At 43.0% G+C, this 8,901-nt stretch overlaps 1 long non-coding RNA gene across 1 annotated transcript in view; it reads right to left on the bottom strand.

Annotated features, from left to right (window-relative positions):
- Positions 1 to 457: 457 nt before the first annotated feature.
- LOC142796219 (uncharacterized) overlaps positions 458 to 8,901 on the bottom strand; it is a 66,277-nt gene continuing 57,833 nt past the window's right edge. The window contains exons 2-4 of the long non-coding RNA XR_012893624.1: positions 6,495 to 6,605; positions 2,033 to 2,190; positions 458 to 1,138 (exon numbers count right to left, since the gene is read on the bottom strand). This is a non-coding gene — a long non-coding RNA (uncharacterized LOC142796219). The remainder of the gene's footprint in view (positions 1,139 to 2,032; positions 2,191 to 6,494; positions 6,606 to 8,901) is intronic.

The following is an 8,901-nucleotide window of genomic DNA, read 5'->3' as shown; positions in this document are numbered from 1 at the left end:
GTTATAGCCACAGGGAGGTTTTCTCTGCTGTGTGCGAGTACATAATTGCAACAAAAAGATTACGCTGTTAGTCTATTCTTATTATTTACGGCTACGGGACTACCTGAATGCCTGACTTACCACACTTGATGATCCTGCCGCCCGGTTCTTGGCCGATCCCCCTTTTTGGGCGAATGCCAGCAAATCTGAAGGTTCATCATCATCATCATCATCATTAAAGCTTTCTTTGACTCGAGATGCGGTGTGATCGAGCTCATATAAATTGAAGGTAAACAAAGCTTAGCGTTCCAGCGAAGCTGCACTTCCTGTAGTGTTCACCACCTCAGGTTCATAGTCAGCAGGAACGTCCATCGATGAACCTGAATCAGTGGCCTCACCATCAACACAGGGTGCTGCAGTTTTCTTGCAGATGGTAGAATCGACCGCCGAGTTCTTCCGCTTTCTCGGAGGTCTTGGATGTAGCGCTTTCTTCGATAAGTAGCTTGAAGCGTTGGGCAGCAACATCGGCGCCGCACGGCGTCCGGCGTTAGCTCTGCCCTACCAGCAAAATTTGCTTGGGCCAAGCATGGTAAATCATCAGTGGCCAAGCTGTGCACGCTTGGAAAGTTATTGGAGGCCAAGGGAAGTATGTGCTTGGGAAGTGTGACAAGCCTACCATTGGCCAAGCGAAGAAAGACAGTGCTTAAAAAATCATTGGAAACACCTCTTTCCATGGTTGGCACTGCGTTAGAATACCATGCAATAGCCAAGCATGTTGTAGGCATGGGAGCCAACAATTTTGGCCAATGCAATTTCTGGCTCATTTATTGTTTTTGTCTAGGCTGCGATTTGATACCCCGGCTACATTTTTCTACATTTTTACGCCCTTTTCTCCCCCCACAAGAAGTAACAAGATGATTTTTTTTATTTTAGTGCTTCAGGTTTACATTACATGTAATATATAAAAAGCAATATGCCATTTTTCCATTTCGCAAACTCTTGTGATTCTGAAGTGTTGCTGGGTCATCTGTTGAAGTCGCCTATCGTAGCGGCATGCCTTCTCGCATAGGTGCACCTTCTTGATCTGAAGCAAACACGAGCCATCCTTTTGCTACGTCCGGAACAGCTGCATCAGTTTCATGAACAGAGTATGTCTCATCTGGAAAATGGGAAGGAAAAAAACATCATGAGGTCCTCTTCTTTACTAAGCCACCTCTTAGACAACTGCTTTCACCAGTTTTCAATAAAACACACACAGTAGGAACATTTGTTGGGAAACTAATAGGTTACGCATGATTATGAAGATGACAGCACCTGCACAGACGGGAAGAAAATACTTGTTGGACTGCATGATGCACTTTTTAAAGGAAGACAATCGAAAAAAAATTCCTTTATCCTCGAACATTTTAGAACATATGTTTTCTCAATTAGAAACAAAAAGGCAATCTTTACTGATAGAATTCTGGAAGCAGCATTGGCGCAGAAGCATTGTTTAGTGTCCCTGTTTCTTTCTTGTATGCACGTACCTTTATATTTATAAACATTACTGAGGTAGTCAATGCACGTTTATTTACGAAGGTTATTTTTTTGTGTAGCTTCAGTTGTCAATGCTTTATTTTATTTCAATGCTCACTATTGAGCAATCCTGCCACTTAGTCGTGCAGCTGACTGTTTAAATGATGAAATCAGTTATTTGCTCTGGCTCCCAGCTCACACATAACAGAATGCTGACAGAACATGAAACAAGATTATGCAACATTTACGTGGTGAATCTGGTGGCAGTGGAGCAGTTTAAATGCTCAATCTTACTCCAGATTGCATAAGTTGGCTTTTTCAGGAGGGCAGCATATATATACTGAAAAAAATGTATTAGTAGGTCAAGTTTTCAAACAAACATCAGTGATGCAGTATATGCTATTCTCTGGTCCTAGTGAAACACTTTGTACAGAACAGCAACCAAAATATCACAACATTGACATAACAAAAAGTCATAAGGATGTTGCCAATAAAAGGCAAGGCAAAACCAATTAAATTGTTTTCTGTTGATGCTCACCAAGCAGAAGTAGCAGCACATTTGCAGGCTTTTAAATGGAAAATTGTTCTCAGTGGCCCAGCAGTACTTCTTTGTAACCTCATTAGTACAATATGATACAGATTTCTGTGCACACCATATTCAGCACTGCTGACATTCTTCAGGAACAAATAGCTGACCTGTAAAAAAGCAATACATAAGTTAGAAAGTTGATAACTGTAACATATGTTTAGAAGATTTGAAAAAGTCTTCTATATGCAGTGGTTGTGGTGCCAACAGAAGGATAATCTTGCCAAAACAATACAGCATCAATTCATCAAAATATTCATTGGACATTGTACTAAGTATTCGGACTGGCAAAAGTATGCCTTCGTTGTAAAAAATTGCGAATAAAATTCACAAAACCCAGTAAGTATTTAGGCCCAATGATTTCTTGTAAACAGTATCTTTTGGTGTTAAATTTCCTAAATGTTCTTTTGAACAACTGGAAGAATCATGTGTTTTGTGTAATTTATAAATAGTCTCAGGAGCGGCACTCACTCCACGCTACAAAAAAGAACAGATATATGAAACTAATAATACACTTAGCTGATGATAAATCATCATCATCAGCCTGACTACGTCCACTGCAGGACAAATGCCTCTCCCATGTTCCGCCTGTTAACTTGCTCCTGTGCTTGCTGCTGCCAATTTATAGCTGCAAACTTCCTAATCTCCTCTGACCGCCTAACCCTCCGTCTCCCCCTAACCCGCTTGTCTTCTTTGGGAATCCAGCTAGTTACCCTTCATGAGCAGCGGTTATTCTGTCTACGCGCTACATGCCCGGCCAATGTCCATTTCCTCTTTTTGATTTCAACTTTTATATCCTTAACCCCCGTTTGTTCCCTAATCCACTCTGCTCTCTTGTTGTATCTTAAGGTTGCATATGCCATTTTTCTTTTCCATTGCTCGCTGCGTCGTCTTCAATTTAAGCTGAACCCTCTTTGTAAGTCTCCCGGTTTCTGCTTCGTAGCTAAGTACCGGCAAGATACAGCTGTTATAAACCTTCCTTTTGAAAGATACTGGCAATCTACCTGTAATAATTTGAGAGTGCTTGCCAAATGTGCTGCAACCCATTTTTAATCCTTTAGTTACTTCAATGTCGTGGTTCGGCTCCGCGGTTATTACCTGCCCTAAGTATACATAGTCTTCCACAACTTGAAGTGCACTATTACCTATCTCGAAGCGCTGCTCCCTTCCGAGGTTGTTGTACATTACTTTCGTTTTCTGCAGATTAATTTTAAGACCCACCTTTCTCCTCTCCTTGTCTAACTCCGTAATCATGAGTTGCAATTTGTCCCCTGAGTTACTCAGCAATGAAACGTCATCGTCGAAGCGCAGGTTACTAAGGTACTCTCCATTTCCTCTGTTGCCCAACTGTTCCCATTTTAGGCCTCTGAAAACCTCCTGTTAGCCCACGGAAAATAGCACTGGGGTGATCGTATCCCTCTGCCTTACATCCTTCTTTATTGGTATTCTGTTGCTTTCTTTATGAGCACTATGGTAGCAGTTGATGCCCTGTAGATTTCTTCCAGGATTTTTATATATGCTTCATCGACTCCCCGATTCTGCAGGGTCTGCATGACTGCTGATATTTCTACTGAATCGAACGCCTTCTGGTAATCAATGAAAGCTATGTATAGTGGTTGGCTGTATTCTGAGCATTTCTCTATTACCTGATTGGTAGTATGAATATGGTCGATTGTTGAGTAGCCTGTTCGAAACCCTGCTTGTTCCTTTGGTTGATTGAATTCTAATGTTTTCTTAACTCTGTTAGCAGTTACCTTTGTAAATAGCTTGTATACTACGGAGAGCAAGCTGATTGGCCTGTAATTCTCAAAGTTCTTGTCATCTCTTTCCTTATGTATTAAGATTATTTTACTATTGTTCCAAGATTCTGGTACTCTTCCCATCAGGAGACTCCTCGTAAACAGGGTGGCTAGTTGTTCTAACACAATCTGTCCTCCATATTTCAGCAGATTTGATGCTACCTGATCCTCACCAGCAGCTTTGCCTTTTTGCATGCTCTCCAAGACTTTTCTGACTTCTTCTATCATTACTGGTGGATGTCTTCTTGATTACTGCTAGTTCTTATATTGTCAGGGTCGTAGTTGTCCCAGTTACTGTACAGATCCCTGCCAATTTCCTTCGCTATTTTAACTATTCTATCCATAATGGTGGTTATTTTTCCTTCTTTGTTCCTTAGTGCATTCATCCAATTTTTCCCTATTCCAAGTTTCCTCTTCACTGTTTTGACGCTTCCTCCATTTTTCAGAGCATGTTCAATTCCCTCCATGTTATACCTTCTTACATCGAATACCTTACGCCTATTAATCAACTTCGAAAGTTCTGCAAGTTCTATTTTGTTTGTTGTACTTGAGACTTTCATGCTTTGACGCTCTTTAATGAGGTTATTCGTCTCCTGGGACAGCTTGCCAGTGTCCTGTCTAAGTACCGTACCTCCAAGTTCCACTGCACACACCGTAATGATACTCGTCAGATTATAATTTAGTGTATCTACGCTAGGGCTGGTTTCCTCAATAAGAGCCGAGTACCTGTTCTGAAGCGACTCTGAATTCCTGCACTTTCCCTCTCAGTGCTAGCTCATTGATTGGCTTCTTTCGTATCAGTTTCTGTCATTCCTTTTTCAAGTCTAGGCGAATTCGAAACCGTACCATTCTATTGTCACTGCATCGTACCTTGCCAACCACTTCCACATCCTGCACGATGCCTGGTTCTGCAGTCATTATAAAGTCTATTTCGTTCTAATTTTCGCCAATAGGGCTCCTTCATGTCCACTTACGGTTTCCTCGTTTTCGGTAGAAGGTATTCGAAATCCATAAATTATTGCATTCTCCAAATTCTACTAGTAGCTCTCCTCTGGCGTTTCTAGTACCGATGCCATAATCTCCTACTACCTGGTCTCCAGCCTGCTTCTTCCCTACCTTTGCAATAAAGTCACCCGTCAGTATTGTATACTGTGTTTTTCCCTTACTCATTGCCGATTCCACGCCTTCATAGAAGCTTTCAACTGAAGCGTCATCATGGCTGTATGTAGGCGCGTAAGCCTGTACCACCTTCATCTTGTATCTTTTATTCAGTTTAATTACGATACCTACCACCCTTTCATTAATGCTATAGTATTCCTCTATGTTGCCAGTTATGTTTCTGTGAATTAGGAACCCCTCTGCCAGTTCTCTTCTGTCAGCCAAGCCCCGATAGCAAAGAACGTGTCCATTTTGTAGCCCCGTATAGGCCTCATCTGTCCTCCTAACGTCACTGAGCCCTATTATATCCCATTTAACACCCTCTAGCTTTTCGAATAGTACAGCTAGACTTCCCTCACTAGATAAGCTTCCAGCGTTATGCGTCGCCAAGTTCAGGTTCCAATGGCGGCCTGTCCGGATCCAGAAATTTTTAGCACCCTGTGCTGCGTTGCAAATCTGACCACCGCCGTGGTCAGTTGATTCTCAGCTGCTCGAGGCTGAGGGCTGTGAGTTAATTGACGTTTGCATGTAGGAGTTAGTGGCCAGGTACTGCAATGATAGATCATTTACGATAGATTACACAATGAAATTTCTGAATAAATGCATTACATTCAGAATAGCATCGCTCGCCAACGTTGCGTAGTTATTGACTAACCACAAGTTTCAAACTGTGTCAACATCAGAAATGACAACTGTCTCAATATCGATAAATGAAATTATCAAGTCGCTGAAGCTTAAATTATATCATTTTTTTTCAAAGGTACAATTCCACTAACTTACCTAACAATACCGAGGAACCTTATTGCGTGAAAGCTTTAGGTTAAAGAAAAAAAATACAGGTGCGCCTGAATTCGGATGGTAGATGACCCCATGACTTTCCCACATTTGGCACCCACCTTCATATGTTTTTTTACCTTTCAATAAGTATGACCGCACGGACAAATTTATAATTTCGAAATAATTAATAAAGCACTGGCATGGACCCTAGATCGCATGGTGGTTAGTGAGATGCACTAGTGGTCAGCTACAGGCAGTCTCGCCAGAAGCGAACAAGAAATAGCCGCGCACCACGCGTCAACATACACAACCGGCGGCTGAGCGACTGTCCTTCAGACCAGGTGGTTTCAGTTAAATTCAAGTTTTTTCCCTAAAACAGCGTATCGCGAATTTTAAGAAATATGGCGAATAGAATCCGTGCTCGAACACTGTACGGAAGAACGTTTCGAATATGTCCAGTTTTTACTTGTAACAAGAGACTGTAACTACGCCATGTGCAATCTTGCCGAGACGAGCTAGGACTACAGTTAGGACTACGCAGCGCCCGCTTCTTAAGACATGCGCTTTTTTCACCCCGTAAACCTGTCCGCCAATTCGCATATGGTACTGAGAGAACAAGAGCAAATACAAGTGCCGTTGTCAGATAAGGGCAAATAGAAGTACTACTGATATCTACTCACCTTCAGTTTCAACTTGAATAAACAGCTCGTCGCTGCACGGCTGTAACGGCCATGACGTCCATCCAACGTGCGAACGACGTGAAGACGGCACGCAGTCATACACGTAACGCGCTGTGGAATGTGGAAACGAGCATAAACGGTGCATGCGTTTATATTGGCCTAAAGCTCAATTAAATGCAATATTTTCATTACTTTTGTACTATTAAGTAAGTGCTTTACAGCTGTTCCAGTTTGTGGACTTTTGAGAATTGCCATTTGGTGAGCTTCGGTGAACTAGTTTTCTTAAGCGCAGTATGCTGTGCACGGGCCAAACGGCGTGCGCGCGGTAAAAAGTGTACAGTTTAAATGCCACACTGTGCACTTGCTGGTACACTTTGTTCCTTTGGAAGAAAAGACACAATAAAGAGATATTCCGTGGAGAAGCCAGTGCGAACTGAATTAATTGTCGGAACAAATGAGCGTCCGTGGCTATTCGGTAGCTGTTCGTCTGACTTCACGACGAAGTGAACAAAGAAACGGACACATCCGCGTTCTAACCACTTTACATTTTTACCGCTTGTACGTACTCGCATGCCACGAATTTCTGTCGAATACTATTTAATACACAAAAGTAAGTAAGCTTGATGAACAGGCAAATTCTGTGAGCATTAGCCGGCAACCAAGGTATGTGTCAGAAAAGCCCTTAGCCTGCATGTTAAATATCACAGATATTCTCCAAAACTTTTGCTTCGTTCTAATTATTGACAGGGGCAAACAACTAAGAGAAACGCGCACTTTTTTAAAAAAAGATTTGAGACTTTCGCTACCAGCTCGCCCATATTTTGCTTGTAGGCCATGCCCTTTTCTGTTACGCTGTCCGGGCATTAGCCAATGAACACAGAAGCCAATGGGAATCCAAGCTGTTTCTAATCATCGGTCATCGGCCACTGCTGGTAGGGTGGTCTCCAACGTGGTACGCGAACTTCGCCGTTTATAGCATGCACGTAAACTCTGAGAATACACGAAGGCTCAAAGAGTAGCTCACATAGAGAGCAGCTTTCATTCAAGGTCCCATCCTTTCGTTGTAAATTCTGTTCCCAAACCTTCCTCTGTGCTTCGTCTTTGGGTGCAGGGAAAAGGGACGGCTGCTCACCTTTTTTCCAACGGTATACCCTGTTTCGCACCTAGGTGCAAAGCAGTGTCGTTGCCGCCGATGACTCGGCATTGCCTCACTGTCGCGTGGCCAGCAAAAGCATTGCCAGAAAAACTTTCGTTAAGTGGGTGCAACAGTTCACTGAACAGCACCCGAGAAAGCAGAGTGGCGCGGAGCTGACAATCCTGCCAGCCGATGCTACGGCAGCGCCACCTTGGCAACCGGTTTTTTGTCGACGTGCGCCGCTTCACGCGATGTTTCGCGAGATAGGGTGGCTGAACACACTACCCCCTAATCTAGTACACTATAGTAGCCACTGTAACTATAGTATAGTAACAGTGGCTAGAAAAGGTAAGTGTGATGGACGCGCTGGTTAGCGCATAACGCCCTGAAAGAAAACCGCCATGTGGCGCTTACATACGTTTGCACGTGTGCCAGGGAGACTCTTTGCCTCCCAGGGAGACAACCAGGGAGACTTTTTGACAGGTTATATGGACAGATATGATTCCAAAGTGGCACCAGTATATAAGATAGGTAGAGTCCAGGATAGAAATAGACGTATTCACGAGCGGCGAGTCAATTCAGACATAGGGTATATTAACATGCAGGGTGGCCGGAACATACTGAAGTGGGAAAAGATAGAAGAACAGCTAAGGGAGGAGAGGCCAATGGTATACGATTTTGTATAAACACATCTTAGGGACAGGGAACAACCTCCTAACAATCCGGACTACGTGTAGAAATATTGTAATAAAACAGAAGGCAGCAGAAAGGGGGGTGGTATTGGGGCATTCATTCATAAGACTACAGGCGGGCAAAGGGTCAAGCAGGAGTGAAAGGAACAGCTATGGCTAAAAGGAAAAGTGGCAGGGCAAATGACACTCCTTGGTTTGGTGTACTGGTGAACGGGAGGAAAGGCCAGAGAGCAAAACCAAGCAATGATAGAGTGTATATCAAAGGGCATTCAGGACTTAGGATGACAGTTCGAGATAATTATACTAGGAGATATGATTGCGCACATAGAAGATATAAATGGGTATACCGACCCAACAGGCAAAATACTCATGGATATGTGTGAAAGGCATGATTTGATCATTTGCAACAGTACCGAGATGTGTGAAGGGCAAATAAAATGAGAGGTAAGAAGGCTGCAGTCAACGATAGATTATGCACTGATGTCACTCAGGATATACCATGGGCTCAGAGAATGCACATAGATGAAGGTGGCTTCAGAAGTCTGGGTAGTAATCAAAAACGTATCAAGCTAAGTTTTGG

Source organism: Rhipicephalus microplus, chromosome 2 (genome assembly GCF_043290135.1).
Source record: "Rhipicephalus microplus isolate Deutch F79 chromosome 2, USDA_Rmic, whole genome shotgun sequence".
Taxonomy (NCBI): Eukaryota; Metazoa; Arthropoda; class Arachnida; order Ixodida; family Ixodidae; genus Rhipicephalus; species Rhipicephalus microplus.
The sequence above is the reverse complement of the archived record's forward strand: the minus strand, read 5'-3'. Positions and strand labels throughout refer to the sequence as shown.